The sequence below is a fragment of the Triturus cristatus genome, chromosome 1_1 (genome assembly GCF_964204655.1).
Source record: "Triturus cristatus chromosome 1_1, aTriCri1.1, whole genome shotgun sequence".
Taxonomy (NCBI): Eukaryota; Metazoa; Chordata; class Amphibia; order Caudata; family Salamandridae; genus Triturus; species Triturus cristatus.
In genome coordinates, this window is record NC_140579.1 from 70616547 (window position 1) to 70637497 (window position 20951).

The 20951-nt window shown below is 47.0% G+C and overlaps 1 pseudogene across 1 annotated transcript in view; it reads left to right on the plus strand.

The window, feature by feature from the left end:
* The window catches only part of LOC146869450 (lymphotoxin-beta-like), an 82464-nt pseudogene that overhangs the window by 56417 nt on the left and 5096 nt on the right, over positions 1-20951 (plus strand). Inside the window, exon 3 of the transcript XR_014959808.1 lies at positions 352-423. The product of XR_014959808.1 is annotated as a lymphotoxin-beta-like (transcript). The remainder of the gene's footprint in view (positions 1-351; positions 424-20951) is intronic.

Genomic DNA, 20951 nt, shown 5'->3' on the forward strand with positions numbered 1-20951 from the left:
AATCAGTCCGGTAGCCCCTGCTGTCTCTGGGCCTCACAGGTGCATGTGCAGGAGTCCGTCGGACGTGGTCACAGGTTCTGTACTGGGCCCCAGTATTGTTCAAATTTAAACTGCTTTACTTCCTGTCAGATGACAGCCTCGCTGTTGGGACAGCCTTCTCATGCAATGGTCAGTTTGCACAATGCAATCACCCGAAAAGGACTCTATGTCTATAAATGATCTATCGATTGCGATCTAAACGTCTACAATGCAATCTATAAGCTTCTTCTCACCATATTCCTTCTGTTTTTTTAGCCATCCTTTCAATACATATTTTCACCCTAACTAGAGGTATGTATCCCTTGTTTCCAGGTAAGAGCAACAGCCCCTTGAGAGAAAGACATCAGCAGAAGAATATGATCAAGCCAGCTGTGCATTTAATGGGTAAGTAAAAGGGAGACACATCAACCACTGCTCAAACATGAATCTCAGAGGGTGTGTGAAACAAAAAGCCAATGTGCCTTGAAAAGCCAAAGATAACACTGAGCATAAACAAAAAACTGTAGAGACACACCTTGATTTTGGGGAAATGTCATCACAGGATTAACTCTAGGCTGTCTGTCACAGCATTTCCTAAGGTAGCTAAGAACCACCTTCTGTTTTCATCTGACGTATGTCATAATTATGTGAAAAACACACACAATCTCGTACTAAAAGCAAACGGAGGGACAGGGTGTGTGAGGGAGGGATTTGTGTAAAGTGTGACCTCAGTGCTGCAGTTACAAAAGCCAACTCAGGCCCTAGGGATTGTCTCCATGAAGCACGTGATCTCAGGACGCAAGGGCTCGTGCAGCAAGAGTGATGTCAGCAATACTGCCAGAGACGTGAGGTTTCCTGACTGAGTGATGTAACAGTGTACAAAAGAAGAATGTATGACGTGACTTCTCCTCCTTGGACAGAAATGAGGAGTAAGGTATATCCCCCGGCCATAGCGGAGAATATCGGTGTTGTAAAAGTACAAAAGACCCAGAGATTTATGCCTCTGAGGCTGGTTTTAACTAGCTAAAACAAAGAGTTAAAAAAGTATGTGACAAACATTGTACTAGAGACATTGAACAACCTGAACATTGACTGTGAAAACAACTGATAATAAAGCACAAGTTACTCACTGTAGTAGAGCACAAAGCTGGTAGCCCATAGTTTTCTCCCCACCAGACTCATAGGCTGTCCATAGCTACTCAGGAGGACCTGAGAAATAGCTTGCATAGCAAAACACTTGGTAAGTGAACACAATGGCTTCACAGGGACACCCCCGCACCCAGGTTCCAGCCCTCATTCCTTGTCTCTCCATTTTCACCTAGGTGTATGGACAGGGAGGGGGCTGGTCTACCAATATAAAAGTCACTATAGTGAGTCGGTACAGCGAGTACCTGCAAGTTCAGGGAGGGGGGTGGTCTACCAATATAAAAGTCACTATAGTGATTCGGTACAGCGAGTACCTGCAAGGTCTGGGAGGGGGGTGGTCTACCAATATAAAAGTCACTATAGTGAGTCGGTACAGCGAGTACCTGCAAGTTCAGGGAGGGGGCTGGTCTACCAATATAAAAGTCACTATAGTGATTCGGTACAGCGAGTACCTGCAAGGTCTGGGAGGGGGATGGTCTACCAATATAAAAGTCATGTAGTGAGTCGGTACAGCGAGTACCTGCCAGGTCAGGGAGGGGGATGGTCTACCAATATAAAAGTCACTATAGTGAGTCGGTACAGCGAGTACCTGCAAGGTCAGGGAGGGGGCTGGTCTACCAATATAAAAGTCACTATAGTGAGTCGGTACAGCGAGTACCTGCAAGTTCAGGGTGGGGGCTGGTCTACCAATATAAAAGTCACTATAGTGATTCGGTACAGCGAGTACCTGCAAGTTCAGGGTGGGAGCTGGTCTACCAATATAAAAGTCACTATAGTGAGTCGGTACAGCGAGTACCTCCACGTGCAGGGAGGGGGATGGTCTACCAATATAAAAGTCACTATAGTGAGTCGGTACAGCGAGTACCTGCAAGGTCAGGGAGGGGGTTGGTCTACCAATATAAAAGTCACTATATTGAGTCGGTACAGCGTGTACCTGCAAGTTCAGGGTGGGGGCTGGTCTACCAATATTAAAGTCACTATATTGAGTCGGTACAGCGAGTACCTGCAAGTTCAGGGTGGGGGCTGGTCTACCAATATAAAAGTCACTATAGTGAGTCGGTACAGCGAGTACCTGCAAGTTCAGGGAGGGGGATGGTCTACCAATATAAAAGTCACTATAGTGAGTCGGTACAGCGAGTTCCTGCAAGTTCAGGGATGGGGATGGTCTACCAATATAAAAGTCACTATAGTGAGTCGGTACAGCGAGTACCTGCAAGTTCAGGGAGGGGGATGGGCTACCAATATAAAAGTCACTATAGTGAGTCGGTACAGCGAGTACCTGCAATTTCAGGGAGGGGGATGGTCTACCAATATAAAAGTCACTATAGTGAGTCGGTACAGCGAGTGACTGCAAGTTCGCATTACAGGTATCTCCCACATATCCCCTCCTTCATAGAAAAGATTACTGTACAGAGCACAGGCAACCCTAGTACCATTACAGTCTGGACAAACTGAGCATGAGCGGACGTTCCTAGGGTAATCTTTACAGATGGCATATAATGCAGCCCATGTGGCTGACCTGCAGGTGACATCCAAGTGGAACCCAAACTAAAATGAATTATGTTTCATAAAGAGTGTTGTCTCCATTCTGGGGTGGGGGGAGGGGGAAGAATTACAAATTCAGAGAAAATATGCTTTACTGCAGCATTTTCCAAGGAAAACTTTGTGAATATGAGTTTCAATGACAGACTCCAGTAGCTGTCAGGGCTGACATGAAGGACTCACCACTCCAGTTGTGGAACAAATCAAAGCATGTCTTTGATGTTCTTTGCCAAGGCCAAGTGATGACACCTAAGCACTGTCTCTTGTTTTGGAGTCCCTCTATCAGTCTGTGAGACAGACTGGTTACCTTCAGAAGCTCCATTTAGTGACAAGACAGGATCTCAGGTACAAGGTGAGCAAGCGATCGAGAGCAGAGTGCAGCCACTTACACAGGTTGTCTTTGCCAGTGCTGGTGACAGGCGACATAGATGAAGTTCTGGATCCAAAGCCGGTTCAGATACAAAGGGTTCACCAGGATCATGGAGCATGTGGGTGACTGTGTAGTCGCTGTAGGAATTAGCAGGAAGGATGGAGAGTCATAGAGGGTCATTCTGACGTATTCAGGATCAACATGTCCGCCCAGATTTACTTGCATTTGGTGCAAGGCGACCTGTTGCGCTGCCCTGTGTCAAATGGAGAGAGCAGGAAAGAGCCATATTTACTACGATATGGCACAGTCCTGCTCTCTGTCTGCGCTGACGCACAGAGTGCTACCTAGCCCCAACGCAGGCACCCTTTCACCATGGTGCAAGGGTGCTTGAGTTATGGGCAGTATTATTTTTGTGCGGGAAGGAGCACCTTTCTGCATAAAAACAGTCCAGAGAGGCTTGTTCCTTTTTTCAAGAACAAGGAAATAGTGAGAAGAATTAAACATATTTCTCCTCGTTACGCCTCTGTTGGAATGGCGTACCATTTTTATGCATTCCCACATTCACTACCCTTAGAAAATCTGTAAATGCGCTAAACCCCGTGTGTGGAAGCGTGGGACCGCCCACACTCCACCCATGGAATGCCTTCCCAATGCAGGGTAACGCAAGGAAGCCACTTGCACTGCCTTGCGTTACTTTAGGTTTACTAAGTTTTGGAAATCAGGAGCTATTTGCAGTATCCCCCACTTTGTGCCCCATTTGAGACAACAAAATGCTGGTTTTCTGACTCTGAAAGTGCCCTGGGCTCTGCTAGCCAGGCCCCAAGAGCAGTGCTATGGTAAAAACACACTTAAAATACAGTGAAAACACCCACATACATGAGGGTATACTATGATTCAGGGTACCACTATGATTGGCATGGCCTCCTCTTTAAGGCCCTAGTACAAAATAGGGCAGGTGGATCAAAACTACCTTTAAGTCTCTAGTATATAATAGGGCATGGCAGTTTAGAGGCCAGCAGCCCTTTCTGCACTTGCATGTAAATTGTGCCCAAACTCGACTTTGGTGCTTAGGGCACGTAACATATAATAAACTAAAATATGTTGGCATATTAGGTACTCCCAGGGCCTCCCCTAGGTGTCACAGCAGTGGGAGTCAGGTACTTATAAGGAGCGCCCTTATAAAATAGGTTTTTATGTGCCCTGGGTTTAGTGAAATTGCACATTCACTTCCCCCTTTGTAGTAAAGTGCTACCCATACTCACCTTTTGTGCTGGTAGCCCTGTGGAGTGAGGGTCAGTAGTATATTTACATATTAAGGACCCCTAAAGTCTCCCCTAGGTGTTCCAGGGGTGGGGGGTCATATAGATCAAGGCAAGGTCATTACAAATGATTTTTTATAAGCCCTGGTGCTGTAAAAAGTGCCAAAGTAATTTTCCCCATTGCAAATCCCCAGCCACTCAGGTTAAAATGGCAAGAAGTTATTCATTAATAATTCCCGCCAGGAGAATCAGAAAATCTCATCCTAGAATGGTATTGATAAATCAAACAATATACTATTTTTGAATTTATCCTAAGATGTACAGACCAGAAGTTATAAGACTTTCTTGCCTCTAAGCAAAATTCAGCCTTCCAGTGATATCTCCTGATTGGTCAGAGTTCAGTGGATTAGCCAGGCTGCTTTGATGAGGTGATAAGTAGCCCTAGGGTGAATGTGCCATTCTGGGAGGAGAGGGTTCTGTTACATAGGAATGCCAGAGCACAGCGGAGGGGTCGTAATTAATAATCTTCAATAGAAGGAGGATACAGGCACGAGAAACCAGTTTCATTTACACTCCTACTCTTTGAACCCAGCCAGATGGCAGGCTTAAGGAAGGAATTGAAGTGTAGTTCCTATATCCCTGATAGGCTCTGCGCATTGGAATAACATACACTATAGATTTGACATAGGACTGAGGTCAGTATGTCTCTATCGAGTATATTGAACTTAATTACTTGTGTGTGCCAGCTAACTCAGAGGTCACTAGAAACTTCTCAAATATACAAGAAGGGATTATTCTCTGACAACCGCATAAACATGACAACTTTGTTTCCTTAAGAGTCGGAACAATATCTTCAGAGTCGTGGAAACAATAGATAACAGTTTCACTCAGTCAATCGTGCATGCTTCGTTTCTACAGAGTTGCACAGTAATAGAGAGACGGGCGTTTTCAATAAAAAGGGTTTATTGAACAGTCTTATTTCTCGTGCAAGAGATATTAATTGCTATAATCGTAAAACAGACTGCAAAGTACAATATGTACGAGGTTAGCATTAAGATAAAATAATTTTGCAATAGCATGGTTTGTAGCTATGACATATATTAATCAAAATACATACATAAGTAACATAAGCTAAAATGTGATACTCATCTGATGCTTCTAAATTGTTCTACCCCAGTGTACCTGACCTAAGTGCAGTTTGAGGTTTGAAGTAGGTGCTATTTCTAAAGTATAGCTAGCTATATTTTAGTTTAGCCAAGAGTTGCCAAACGTTTCTCCAAGTTCTAGTCAGTATTGACGTAAAAGTCAGGCAGAGGAACCTCTAACCCCTAAGGAATAGATGTTCATGCATACTTAATGAGTTCTTGGAGAAATCAATATTCAAGCTGAGGAAAATTCCTAAAGGCTTAAGGGTCTGGTTTTCCAGGAAATCGTTGTGACGTGGATGGACGGATGTAGGTGGCCATGCCTGTATTTGGTTTGTACAGACAATGTCTAAATAAGGGCCGGATTTCTATGTCCAAATAAGGGCAATGTGAATTGTACCTATATACGGGCATAAATCAGGAAACTTACATACGGAATCTAAATCTGCATACAACAGAATGTGCAGATGCCAGGGGGAGGGAGAATATGGAGATGAGCCATCCTGGAGATTGCTTTAGCCAGCTCTTGCCTCTCTGCTGAGACTTCAGCCATATTGAATTTTGGAGAAATAGTGCTTTATGGGAGACCACTGTGCTACACTTTGGAGGACATGGTAATGCTCTGGTTTGTCATCCTGCATTTTATTGGAAAGGAGTGCCCTCCTGTATGACCCCAGAGAACCCTGAATAGGTATCTGAGAGGGACAGAGCCTTCAGCTGGAGAGTGGTTTATGGTGGCTGTTGAGCTCTGGGCTCCTGTCCCACACACTTGATCCCTGTGACGCCTGTGTCTGCTCGCCCTGCAAACCTGAGAGACCAGTGCAGAAACGGGTGTACTTGGCCCGGTTTGTAGAGCCCTAGAAGGACAGACCCCGGGACATCAGAGGGAAACGACCTCAACGCCCCGGTTGTGGCCCAGTAGCTCCTGTCTGCCCTGTGGCAACTCCCACCACCCCCAAAAGGGTCTGACAATGTCACCCAGCACCTACTACAATCCTAGGGTTACTGTGTAACGCAATGTTTGCAGTGTTTGCTCTCTTTACATCCTTCCTGGAAGCAGGAGCGGCCATTTGTATTGTCAAGTGGTGAGGCTGGGAGAAGGGGGAACACAAAACAAAAAAAAAGAATTATGAAGAAAGAAAAATGCACTCCCCTGCTCCGACGGCTGCCGCCTTCCTCCCGCGCCTCTCCATCCAGACGTCCAGGAGCTACTGCACAGGCTCCCAGCTCCCAATGACAGTGCTGCTCAGATGCTGGGAATACTACATGACTACATGAGGGTTTGGCCACCCCAGAGGGCCGGCCAATCCCTCATGCGCACTTGGCAGTGCCCACCACTCCCCCCACTTCCCTCGTGCTGCAACTGCAGCGTCCGTGGATGCGGCCACACCCCTCCCCCGGCTCAGTTCCAGCCTACAGGATGAAAAATAAAATGATAATAAAAATGTTTTATTATTATTTTATGTTTGTCCTTTGCCTCTGCTGGCTTTCAGCAGGGGGGCTCCCGCCCCTGCTGGCTTTCAGCAGGGGGGGCTCCCGCCTCTGCTGGCTTTCAGCAGGGGGGGGCTGGCTTTCAGCAGGGGGTGCTCCCGCCCCTGCTGGCTTTCAGCAGGGGGGGCTCCCGCCCCTGCTGGCTTTCAGCAGGAGGGGCTCCCGCCTCTGCTGGCTTTCAGCAGGGGGGGCTCCCGCCCCTGCCTGGAAGGTATATGTAAGGATGAAACAAGAGTCCTGAGAAACCGAAAACGAGGCTGGAAAGTATTTAAGAAACGTTTTTCAGTTGGGGTAATAACGTACAATTGGTAAATGTTTAACATGTCACCTTAAATAAATAAATAAAATGAGTGGGAACCCAGGGCAGTGAAACTGGGCAGGCATTGTGTGAAGAAACTCTGTGGTCTCCGGAAGAAGGCTCGCTGCAGGTCTCAAGACATTTCAAAGGCTAAAGAGGAGTTGGAGTGCATAGCTGCCACGGTTTGAGAGTGCTCATGTGTGACATATCCATATATTCAGTCTTCCTATGTGTGACATGTGAATGGCTTATGTGTGGCACTTTTAGTGATGCATAATAGAGAAGCGAGAAGCTAAAAGAGAACCACAGTTATACCTATGCAGTAAGATAGATTCCAGAAACGAACCACGTTGTGGTATAAAAACTGCCTTATGTTATGTAGTGTTATGTTAGTGGATTTATATAGCACACAGCTGTCCCAGCAAAGGGGCGTCCCGGCGCTGACACTGCAGAGTGCTAAAGACACTGTGGAGCAAGCAACGGAAGCTCCTCAAGCGGGGAACAGATGTGTTTTAATGGCTTTGCGAAATTGAGGATAATTGTCAATGCTCCTGATACTCACAGGGAGAGAGTTCCAAAGCTTAGCAGCCAGGACGCGGAAGGAGCGTCCTCCTGCTCGAATCTTTCTTGCCCGCAGGACGACAGCCAAGTGTGGCCCATTTAGCGTATGTGGGGAGTGGGTACATAGGGTGAGAGGAGATTCGCCAAGATATTCGGAGCTTGAAGGTACAAAATTCTGTGGGCGATACAGAGGGTTTTAAACTCTATGCGTTTCGCCACTGGCAGCCAGTGCAGTCTACGGATGGTGCTGGTTGTAGGACATGTTCTCGGCAGACCGAGTAGCATCTGAGCAGCCACATTTTGTACCCTTTGTAAGCGGAGAATCTCAGCTTTACTCGCCCCGAGATAGAGTGAGCTAGCATAGTCCAGCCTTGATACAGACGAGGCACCTGATGGAGGGTCAGGGCAGCACTAGTCACGCACAGCCTAATGCACTCGCATCTTGTGGTGTCACTAGTGAACTGGAGAGCTCCAAGCATTTCTCCACGCGCACAGAGCTCAACTGGAGCTAGATTCGGAAAAGCGCTAGGCGGTCTTTCCAAGATTGAAACCACGCAACATCCTCCTATTGGGAGCCGGAAGGGGACGGAAGTTACTGTGTTGTCTTAATATCATCTGTGGGCTCTTCACGCTTGCCTCCAGGTTTCATTATTATTCAGCTTAATGAAGTTTATTTAAGCAATCTTCGAAAGGTTAAGGCAGAGATCCTTTAAGGCATGGGCCAGAAAAAAAATCAATCTTTGTGAAGCCCATTTGGCCCTCTACAATAAGGACCAAGAATCAGTAATTGAAGTTCAGTTCTATTTCCAATTAATAGTCAATCCAATGTGTATGCATTTGAGGAGAATATTAAAAAGATACAAGAAATATCTCAATCAGTTCAGTCTCAATAGGACACATTTATCACAGCCACAGCAATACAGGAACTGAGAATTAGAAATAGGTGTTCCTTAAAGAAACTCCGATTCTCTCTCCTAAACATGAATAAGTTCTAAAGTAATCTAATCAAGATCTAAGTTGGAATAAGAATGGTTAATAGAATAGGGTCTGAAGGAAATTTCAGAAGTGCGAGAAGGTGTCAGCCTAGTTACGCAACAGGAATAAGTGTTTAGCCTGAAGCTTCACACTTGAGGGAATAAAGGAAGCAGAGAGGTCTGTACCCCTCAAAGTCTATGGGAATCGACTCTCTTCTAACAGTGTGAACACTATTGTATCTCTTTCCACCCCACCAGGAACCAAGTCTTTCTCTTCTTGTGTTGTGCATTTGTAGCATTACCAGTTACTGCAACCTTGAGCATTCCACGTTCCTGACACGCAATGAATAGGAGGCCACATCTGCTCGTTAGGGCTCCACATTTCTTGCTAAGATTCCTCCTGTCAGACCTTACTATCTAGAAACTAATATAAACAAAATACTCCCTTCTCTAGGTAATGAAACCTTGAGAACGTGCCTGCAAAAGAAAGAACACGCTAACCAAGCAAAGCAAATTACAAAATTACAAGTCCTTTATTCAGGCTAATTTTAACTAAACGCCAGGAGGCTTATTACAAGCCCCTTGCACGGCCGGTGCATCTCTTTCAATACGGGGAAAAGGGACGTACAGGCGGCTCAAGGGGCTTGTAAATAATGTGTAATAATGTGCATTTCAAATACATGGTTATACTTGTGCACATGTAACTCAAGATCAAATGCAAAATGTGAGTAAAAGCATACATGATTACACTTTCAAATGTGTAATTCAGAATATATGTAACTGTGACCTAAAGTATAAATGCCGCTTGAATACAGAACACATCTTCATGTTAAACTGAACATTAGTGCACACGTTCATAAAACTCTAGGTTCTACAGTAAATACTGTAGGAGAGTAGGATCTGCTTCACATGGGTACCCCCACTTTTCGCTGGTATTTCACTGTTTTACTACCTTAGTCTGGCTGTGGCCCTGCTAATCAGGACCACAGCCTAGCTGCTTCCTCCCTAAAATGGTTTGCATGTACATTAGGTACATATCTAATTGGATTCTGGAGTGCCTTATTAGCCCCTAGTAAATGGTAAACTATGTACCTAGGGCATAGGTACCTCAGAGGCCTACCAGGGGCTGAAGCATGTATTATGCCACCCCTGGGAAGCACTCCAAAATGGCACCACAGGTCTGCTACTGCAGCCTGGGTAAGGGTGTACTTGCACCCATTACAGTGGTATAGGCTACCTATATCACTACCATTGCACACACATATAAAACCTATAAGTCACTCCTATGGCAGGCCTTAACAATCCTGAAGGCAGAGTGCTTGGTTTTTATGTGAGAGGGTGCACCTGCATGAGCAGAGCCCCTCTGCAGCGTTCAGAGTACCTCCTCTGATGCTGTTTGTGGTGCAGCCTGACCATATACTCTTAAGTGCATTATAACCTCGCGGTAAATGCTAACTTTGGGATGGCTGCACGGAAACATGTCGTGTTTGGTGTTAAACACTTTGGAATACTACCACCCACCCGCGGCGGGTGTAGCATTCCACCCTTCTAGAGGGAGAGACATGTTCACACTGGTCTAACCCGGTAGGACTTTCTACAGCCCTGGCATCACAAAATGGATGCCTCTGCCACAGACACGGGTCTGGCCTCCTGCTGCTGACCGAAACTCCGGCAGGGGAGGCCTGAACAATAGGTTTCCTGTCGAAGGGAGGTGTAATCACCTTCCCAGACAGGCAGATGTGTATTGGGGCTGGCCGGGAGCAGTCTCTGGTGCTTTGAAGTCCTGCACTGGGGGCACATTTGGTGTCTCTGTGCATAGTCCAGTTCAAACCGGTTGCAAGGGCTACCTGCCCCTGCTCTGGCATGAAACTGGACAAAGGAAATGGGTGTAACCACCCCTCTTTCCAAACCCTCCCATAGGTGGGTCCCAAGAGTATGTCCAGCCCCCAAACTTAGTATAAGTATGGGAACCCAGTCTTAGAGACTAAAGATTACCCTGGATGAAACTCTGCAATATATATCCTGGACCTTCGACGTTCTATCCTGACTAGCAGACTGAAGAAATCTCCCTTGGGGTCAAGGAGTGACTCCTCTGCTTGGCAGGCACCAAAGAATCAGCTGTCTGGTCTGCAATTCCGACACTCCCACTGGACGCCGAAGTCTCTGCATCACCAGAGGTAGATTTCCTGACTTCCCCGAGGCTACCCTGAGTCCACAGCGAAGCTGAGGCCCATGGCTATCGTGGGTGACGAGGAACCGTGACCCCTGGGCACCGTGTTCTATTGCTGGTACATCGACTTTCTGTTCATCCTTGAAATTCTGCTTTGGGCTCCGAGTAGCCCCAGCCTTGAGCACTGACTGCACCGAAGATCTCTGGCCTCCACTCCACGAGTGACCCGTGGGCCGGGTTCCAGTGCGACCGCTCGAGGCTCCTTCGCGATCGCTAGCCCGTTGGCTAGTGGGTCCCCTCAAAGGCAACTCCTCTTCTGCTTGGGCTTCCCTGGTTGCTTCAGATGTGCCCTGACTTACCCTTGCTGGGTGAGTCCCTCAGACCTTGCTGGTCTGCACCGGCGTCCTTCTTCTCTTTCCATGAGACTTGTTGTTGCCAAGGCTTGTTGGGTCCAATCTGGTCGCCGACACCGCAGCACTCGACAGACTTTGTGGGACAGCTCGAATCCGGCTCGTGGACTTTGTTGGCGCCTCCTGGACCTCGTGGCTGAAGAGTCAAGACACCCGTCAACTCACCTGAAGCACCCGACATCTGTGGGTAAGGGTCCATCCTGCCCTCAGTCACTGGCTAGTGACCCAGACTCTGTCCCCTCTGCTTTCAGGTTCCTTCCATCCTTGATCCAGGCTTGGATATCTCCGGACACTTCTCCTCTTCAAGGCAGCAGCAGTTCTTCGCCAGCTTCCATTGTAATCGACTACGCGACCCTACACCAAAAGACACCTATGCACCCGGCTTCCCTGGGTGAGGTAACTCGAGTACTCCGGTGCTCCCATGGGTGCTAGCCCTAGAACTTCTTAAGTCCAAAAGGGTTTGGTCCTGACTCGATTCTAAGTGTCCCTAATCTTTATATTTCCAACCGCGACATTGCCCATAGAAGCTAATGGGAACCCGCGGTTGTGTTTACACACTGCACACAGTCCCCGTGGGTCCCCTGTGTCACTACCTTGGGTGGTTCCTTGGGGTCCCAGCGATTCTACAGGCTCTAGGCCTTGTGTCTAGTTCCGTCGTGTTTCTTATACCACTTTATTGGTATATGGTTTGGTACGCCCCTAGGGCCCAAACGTGCATTTGTGCTATTACTGTTGATTGCTAACTTGTAAATTAAGTACTTCGAACTCCAGTCTCATAAAGAGACTAGAGGGGTGTGTTTTATCTTAAATACATATATTTTAAATATATACCTGCTGTGGCTGTCCTTTCATTTGATCCTTCAAGAGATTTTAGACTGGTAAAACAAGCTGCTTTACATTCCTTCAAGACTTAGCCTGAAGGCTGCTCTCCATAGCTACCACTAGGATAGCTTTCAATAAAGGTTGTATTTAACCAATTCACCATAAGGGGTTGTTTGGACTGATACAAGGTGTCCACTAAAACTAGTGGACAGCATATATCAGACCACCTTTTCACATTGGTGTGCAGCGTGTGGGATTCCAGCTTGCTATTGTTTTACCAGATAATCTCAATTGAACGTCAACGGGGGCATCTGAATTATCGGAGGTGCTGCCCGACCTGGAGGAGCTGAGGGGAGCGAATTGGTGTTGCTGCTGTGTGGGGAAAAGCCGGTGCACGGGACTCCAGAGACCAGGAGTCCGTGCGTGGCATCAGCTGCGGCACGCCCACCCGCCCACTACCTCGTTAAAAGTGCTCGCGGAACCCGCTGGCGCGGGTCCCGCTTCGTCATCGGGGGAATTTGAATTATCGGAGGTGCTGCCCGACCTGGAGGAGCTGAGGGGAGCGAATTGGTGTTGCTGCTGTGTGGGGAAAGGCCGGTGCACGGGACTCCAGAGACCAGGAGTCCGTGCGTGGCATCAGCTGCGCTGCGGTCCGCCCACCCGCCCACTACCTCGTTAAAAGTGCTCGCGGAACCCGCTGGCGCGGGTCCCGCTTCGTCAACGGGGGCATCTGAATTATCGGAGGTGCTGCCCGACCTGGAGGAGCTGAGGGGAGCGAATTGGTGTTGCTGCTGTGTGGGGAAAGGCCGGTGCACGGGACTCCAGAGACCAGGAGTCCGTGCGTGGCATCAGCTGCGCTGCGGCCCGCCCACCCGCCCACTACCTCATTAAAAGTGCTCGCGGAACCCGCTGGCGCGGGTCCCGCTTCGTCATCGGGGGCATTTCAATTATCGGAGGTGCTGCCCGACCTGGAGGAGCTGAGGGGAGCGAATTGGTGTTGTTGCTGTGTGGGGAAAGGCCGGTGCACGGGACTCCAGAAACCAGGAGTCCGTGCGTGGCATCAGCTGCGCTGCGGCCCGCCTACCCGCCTATTGGTTCACGCCCCCATATTACCCCTTGTTTGCCGCTGCGCGGGACGCGAGCGGGACGCACCGGACGAAGCCCGGACAAAGGGCGGACAGTCTGTGACAGTCCGGGACAGGAGGGGGCTGGAGGGGGCCGTGGACAGTACGTGTTGCTTTGAGGTGTTCATATACTTAGGTTGTTATATTAGGTGTTATTCATTGTTCCCTCCTAGCGTGTTGTTTACTTAGCGATATTTAGTGGGAAATCAACTGCAAAGGAGGGTAGTGGGTCTGTGTTGTACGTCAGGGGCTCCCTGTTGCCTTTGTGTTGATAAACCAGACTAAGAGCCATTAAGGTTAATACATCATGTCCAAAGCTAAAACTACCCCTGTGATAGCGACCATGGACAATTACCTGGTCAAGATGGTAGATAAGATTAACCAAGAACGAAGAAAGTCCTTGGGGCGGCCGGGGCCCATTGATCTGACCTCCTTATCACCAAATTCTTCTACCCCCCTGTCCGTTCCTTACCAGGACGTTAGTAATCAGTCTAACCACATGGATAGTTCTATCTCGGTGGTACCTTTAGACCAAGCTAGTTCCGTTAGTTTAACATCTGGGGCTTCCATTGACTTAGCGCCTAGTCAGGCTGTCCCCCCAGATCCATCGATTCCATGCCCGACGGCCCCAAGATCACAGAGATTACTTCGTTCCTGCAGGAATAACAGCAAGAATGTCCAATTAAAGCGGGGGGGGGGGGGTGAGTCGACTCAACAAGAGAGTAGACCCCTTATCAACTAGCATTGCTTGTGACCCTAATGTTGCATCGGACAGTACCTCGGTCACTCTAGACAGTAAGCAACTTGATTTTTTAATCAGCACTATAAATGCTAAGTTTGATCTGCTTGTTAAACCTTTACTGATCAAACTTGATACGATTACTGATGAAGTGGTCAGACTGGGAGGTCTGTAAGAATCATATACTAATGCAAGCATAAGACCCCAAGAAAAGGATAAGGATTTAGGAAGTAGTAAAGTCCCCCCGAAGACTTCTAATGAGGTTTTACCAACGACCATGACTAATCTATCTAAGCCATCCTCCGGGGGACCTCGTGAGGAGGTAACTATTGCATCTAATACCCCGCTGATTTTGGGGCAAAACAAGTCCTCTTTCAACCCAGCCCCAGGAATTCAGGCAGGACATAGTGCCAAAAGCCACATTATCCCACAGCTTGATTTACCACCAGCCTGTGCTCCTTTCGTGGCAGTCCTAATCAACGTCCCCCTCTAAGTGAGACTGGACGTAATAATAGCCATAGAGAAACTCATGCCTCACTGAAGAACAAGACTGTGGATTGGCTCCACCGGGAGTGCGGTTTCCCAGTAGCTTTAGCAGATGAAATATTAAGCACTAGAAGAACCAACTGGATAGGTAGCTCGCGTAAGAACTGTGGTGGCGATTGCATAGTTATCAATTTCAGAAATCCACATCTCGCCTCCACCGTTTTGCTAAGAGCATCTTCACTCCCTTCCCGGGACCAAGGGATTTCTCTTCGTCCCCTAGGGTACTTCTATAGGCATCTAATCAACCGGCCTAATGCTGAACTTGTTGGGATAAGGGATAGAGATATGAACCTGTACACTGGCTTTAATGTCATCACGTCTAATCGATTCCAGTCTTTGAGTGGACTTGATTGCAATGATTGACTGGAATCAGTTCTGACAAAACCAGTGGATGCAGTTTCTTCCTTGGGAGGAGGGGGGGGCGATGCAATATCGAGGGTTTCAGATATTGTAGACCCTAGAGGTAATTGCAGCCCCTTAGCTAACCCCAACGACGACTCCAGATGTTGCGAAACTGTGAGGCAGGTCTATGTTGATGGCCAGGGTGGGGAATCGTCCTCTAAGTACGTATCTCATGGCCATATTAGTCCAATATCTTTATCCAATACTTCCATCAAAAGTACTTGTTCGATTGCCAGCTGGAACGTCGCGGGACTTTTATCAAAGGATGCCTGCTTGGGATGGCTAGAGTTTATTAATGCTTTTAACATAATTTGTTTTCAGGAAACATGGTGTACGGACCCAATTAATTACAATGGTTTTGTTTCTTATCAATTACCAGCTGTGGCCTCGCCGTCGGGCAGGGCAAAGGGTGGGCTCCTGGTTTTGATTTCAGTGGAAGTACCTATCACTGTCAAGAAACATGTATTGGTTGGGGTCCATTCCCAGATTTTATGGCTTTATCAGGAGCAGGGTAGAAATATCCTTTTAATTAACTTTTATAATAACATTTTTGATAGTTCTAGGCATCAGGTAGTGTTCGCTTTGGAGACCCCCTTGGCTGACATATAACAAAGTTTGATATCAATTTTGATTTCATTTGGGTGGGGGATTTTAACACTGCTGCGTGTCCCCTTGCTGCCCAAAGGGTATGTGGCTTTACTAATTGTTTTGGGGATGGCGTCCCTCACTTCCCCCACAATTCCTATGGCTATTCATTGAACAAAATCTTGACAACTTACGATATGGAAATATTGGTTAATTTGGAAAATACCTCTGGAGAAATGATCCCCACTTTCACGGGAAGGAATGCTAATACAGTGATCAATTTTATTTGCATGTCTTCTAGCCTCAGTCCATGGTGTATGGCCCCTGTGGTTGTGGATAATCTGCTCAGTGATCACAACTGTATTACTATTGAGGCTATACTCTGGAAGGAGCAACAGGGTTCCAAAATGTGTACCATTGCCAATATTGAGCCACATCGACCGAATGGAATCGGAATTAGATGGAAAGGGGATAAAGCGGATATTATGTCAAACTCCATTGTTAAAAATTGCCTAACTGAAATCACTACCATTTTAGAGAGTGAGGAAGCAACTGATGAAATTGTGTGTAATTTTATCAATATTAATCTTATAATAGACAGCAATTTCACCAAACTTTCAAAGGGTAAGAAACTTCAACTAAGGGGGTGGTTTGACCATGCATGCACCATTGCGCTCAAGGGGCTTAAAGCAGCATTAGCAGCCAAGAACAGGGATAAAATCGTGATCAGGGAACTCAGAGCAACCTACCAGGCTGCAGTAAAATGTATTGAAAACAGAATTAAGGCAAGAGGCTTGGGATAAATTAGACCAGGCAGCCTTAACTTCGGATTCCTCTCTATTTTGGGCCACAGTTAATTGTCCGTTTTTAAAGGATGATAAAATGCCCGAACTGACGGCCAACGTTAGTGTGGAGAACTGGGTTACCCATTTCTCTTCGATTTTTGATTCGGATAGACCCAGGGTAGTACACGAAGATGGTTGGCCTGTCGTCCCTCTGGACATTTCCATCGCCGAAGTGCAGGGTAGTATCGCCTCCAGTAGGGGTGGGAAGGCCCATGGGCCCGATGGGGTGCCCATCGATGTATATAAAACTGAACCAGAGATATGGGGCCCGTTGCTAACTAACGTTTTTAATGCTGCTGTATGCAATGGTGTTCCACCCACCTGGGAGGAATCCATTATTATCCCCATTTACAAGAAGGGAGACAGGGGGGATGTGAAGAACTATCGCCCAATTTCCCTCCTGGACTCCTCAGTGAAAATTATGAGCAGGGTGCTTTTGGTTAGGCTGGAAGAATGGGCTGAATCTAACAATATTCTGGCTAACTGCCAATATGGCTTTAGGAAGGGACGAGGGACCATCGAACAATGTCTTAATCTCGAATTATTAATCGGTAAATATACGAAGGCCAAGAAAGGATCTCTCTTTCTCTGCTTTGCAGATTTGAGCAGCGCTTTCGATATGGTGGACCACAATATTTTATGGGCTAAACTATTAGAAATGGGGGCACCCGAGGGCATTGTCTATTTCCTGGCCCGACTTTATGCTAATTTAAGCACTAGTGTCCGCTATGGTCCGGGTGGGGAGCGCACCCCAAAGTTTAAGATTAGGCGTGGTATTAGACAAGGGTGTGTGTTTGCCCCCCTACTCTTTAATCTTTTTATCAACAATGTTGATTTTGTTTTAAAGACGGTTGCGGCAGATGCACCTAAAATAAATGATTTTAACGTCCCTGTATTACTCTACGCGGACGATGCCGTAATCTTGTCCAGGACCCCCATTGGCCTAAAACGCCTGATGGACAGGTTTTCACTGTTCATCAAGGATAGAAAGCTGTTGATCAATAAATCCAAAACTTTCATCATGGAATGTGGTGTGGGACGTAAAAAACGCCATGCCTATTTTATTGATGGGCATAAGGTGCAAACGGTGGAGTCCTTTAACTACCTTGGCATTACCTTTTCTAAGTCAGGTAGTTGGTCCAGTGAGCTTACTCATGTTCGGGCCCAGATGGCGAAATGTGCCCATGGGGTGTTCAAGTTTGCGACTAAAATTGTGGACAAACGGATTAAAGATATGTTAAAAATTTACCAAATGAGATGTCTCTCAATGGCCCTTTATGGTGCTGGGGTTTGGGGACATGCCACGGTAGGGAGCTTACAAGTGGAGGAAAATCTCTTTCTTAAGAGACTCCTGTGTTTGCCTAAATCAGCTTCTAACGACTTGGTGCACAGAGAGTTTGGTATTCAACATCTTTCAGAGGATTGTTATGTTGCCTCCAGTCTGTCCAAAGCAGAGTTGAAGACTGTCTTTATGAACCATAAATCAGAGAGGCGGGGGAGGGTCGGTGGCAACATTACTACATGTATGCTCTACGGAAGATTTTGTGAGACTGTGGGTTTTCAACCGTATTTGAGTTTAGTCACCCGAGCTTCCCATCAGTTTGTCGAGATTAAGGTTTAGGATTGTGCACCATTTGGTGGCCTTCCCCTGCATTAAAAAACATCCGAATGGTCCATGCCCATGCAATAATGCCTCAGCACAAAGCACTATGCACTTTCTATTGCTGTGTAATTTCTATGGTAATTTTCGCTCAGCTTACTTAAAACCCATTTTTTTGAAGTATGGAGTTAGGAATGTACATGATTCAATGAAGTTGCTTTTTAATCCCCACCCTGATGTTTGTTTTTTCACTGCTACCTTTCTCCTTCAAGCTATTAAAGCAAGGTCTAGTATGCTATTTTAATTGTTTTTAAATCCTGTAATTTGTACTGTATTTTTATAATCATGGTTTTATGACTGTTGTATTTGCTGTGTAAATGTATGTGCTTTCATGGACTTTGTGTTTAAGCTCCGAATAAAGCCTTATGAAATGAAATGAATTGATCAACTGAAAACCATTAAAGGTACCTACGGTGCATATAATATCAAGTTACCTACAGTAAGTTCTACTGAACTTAGAGTTGTGTGTTAAGGGATAGCACACCCTTTCTACAACTCAAGAGAGTTTAGTAGGCCACACTAGTGTAGGTAGTGCAATACACCACACCACATTAGTAATGTCTAATCAGCCAGGAACCAATGGGTCCCTGCCAGAAGCCAGTGAGCTCCTTCCCTATAAATATGAGGATCTCTCATTTGCACAGCTTAGGGTCTTGTGTTCCATTAGGAAGCTGAAGACAGGCAAAAGCCCATCCACCCAGCATCTCATAAAATACTTAAGCTGGATGATATCTCAGGGCCTAGTGGGCCTGATGGGGTAGGCAGTGTGGGTGGGGCAGCAGGTGAGGGTGGGCCTAGGGGTAGCAATTCCCCTGACCCTACCTCTAATGCTGACCAGACTGATGACAATGATCAAAATCTGGTGAACCCAGCTCCCCTGGATGAGGATGAGGAGGATGACAACAATGCTCCTTCATTTATTCTTGCAGGAAGAGTTGAAAGTAGGGTTAGATCTCTGTCAAGGGGATCTATCCAGTCTAACTCCTCTATAGGGACCTCTGTCTCTTCTCACAGCGGGAGGGAAACCTCCCAATGAGAGGAGAGAGAGACTGCTGAAGTATGAGCAAGACAAGTTCAATCTCAGAAAGCAGCAGATGGCCTTAGATAGGGAAGCCCTAGAGCTCTACAGAGCTAGTAAAAAGGAGGGACTAGAGTCCCTTGGTGGCAGCAATTTCCCTAGAGATAGGGAGAGGTCTTATGACCATAGAAACCTAAGTAAGATTGTCCCTCCCTACCAGAGTGGGGATAACATCCAAACATGGATAACTGCCTTGGAGAGGGCCTGTAAAGTACAGAAGGTCCCTCAAGGTCAGTGGGCAGCAATCTTATGGCCCTCCTTTGCAGACAAAGGTAGAGACAAGCTCCTCACTGTAAGAGAAGAGGATGCTGATGACTACAAAGTCTTGAAAAGTGCACTGATAGATGGGGTTGGCCTAACCACTGAACAATACAGGTTAAAGTTAAAGACACCCAAAAAGCACAAAATCAAGACTGGGTTGACTGTGCTGCTAAGGCTTTGGAAGGTTGGTTATTGGGCAGTAAAGTGTGTGACTTCATAGGATTGTACAATCTGATAATGAGGGAGCAGATTCTTAATACCTGTCAAAATCAGCTGTTGCACCAGTTCCTGGTAAACTCTGATCTGATCTCTCCCCAAGACTTGGGAAAGAAGGCAGACAAATGGGTCAGAACCAGGGTGAGGCAGAAGGTACAGAACCAAGGTGGTGACCCAAAGAAGCAAGATTACAAGAACTCTGACAAGGGTGGGGACAAGGGCAAAGACCAGAAGTCTTCTCAAGGGCCCCAAAAATCTTCTTCTAATGGGGAGTCACAGTCAAGTAAGGGTAAAGGACAAAAGAAACCTTGGTGCAAAATCTGTAAACAGAAAACTAACTGGACCAGTGACTGCACCAAGTCCAAAGAATCTACTCCAGCCACCATTGCCCCTAAGGCATGTGTCCCCCTAGTACAGCTACAATAGGTGACGGCAATGTTCAGAATACGGGTGTAGTAGGGTTGACCCTGGGTTCTGAGATGGACTCTGGCCTAGTCAGAGTTCTAACTCAGGCTGTGCTTGTCAGTGATGGGGGCATGGATATGTCCCCCTTTGTGAGTCCCAGTAACCTGGGCAAATACAGACAGCAGCCTTTGATAAATAGAGTAGAAGCTTGGGCATTCAGGGACACAGGAGCAAGTGCCACAATGGTGAAAAAAGTTCTTCTGGATCCTGGGCAGATTATACTTGGTGAAATGTACCAAGTGACCAATGCTAGCAATGTCAGAACAGACCATTCTCTGGCAGTTGTTAACTTCTCCTGAGGAGGGGTAACTGGCCTTAAGAAGGCTGTGGTAAGTGCAGACCTACCAGTACAGTGCTTCCTTGGCAATGATCTAGAGACTTCAGCTTTGGCTGAAGTAGAGCTCAGGACACATGCAGAAATGTTAGGGATCCCAGCTCATATCTGTGCTGTGACTAGGGCACAGGCCAATATGTCTAAAGCTGAACAGGCCCTGGATTCTGGAATAATGGAACAGGTGCCTCACAAGAGGAGGAGCAGCAGGGTTAAGGCAGAGCCTTCCCACCGGACTCAGAATGCTGATCAGTCTCCTCAGGGAGATGATCTTGAGCCTGAATAAGGAACTGTCCCAGAGGAGCTTGAACCTGACCAGGTTGAGTTCTTGGGGACAGGGGGCCCTTCCAGGTCTGATCTGAGCCAGGAGCAGAAAACCTGCCCCTCTCTTGAACCCCTCAGAACCCCTCAGAAAGCAAGCTGCTGGGAATGCTAGTGGCACCCATAAAGTTTATTGGGATGATGGACCCCTATACTCAGAGAGTAGAGACTC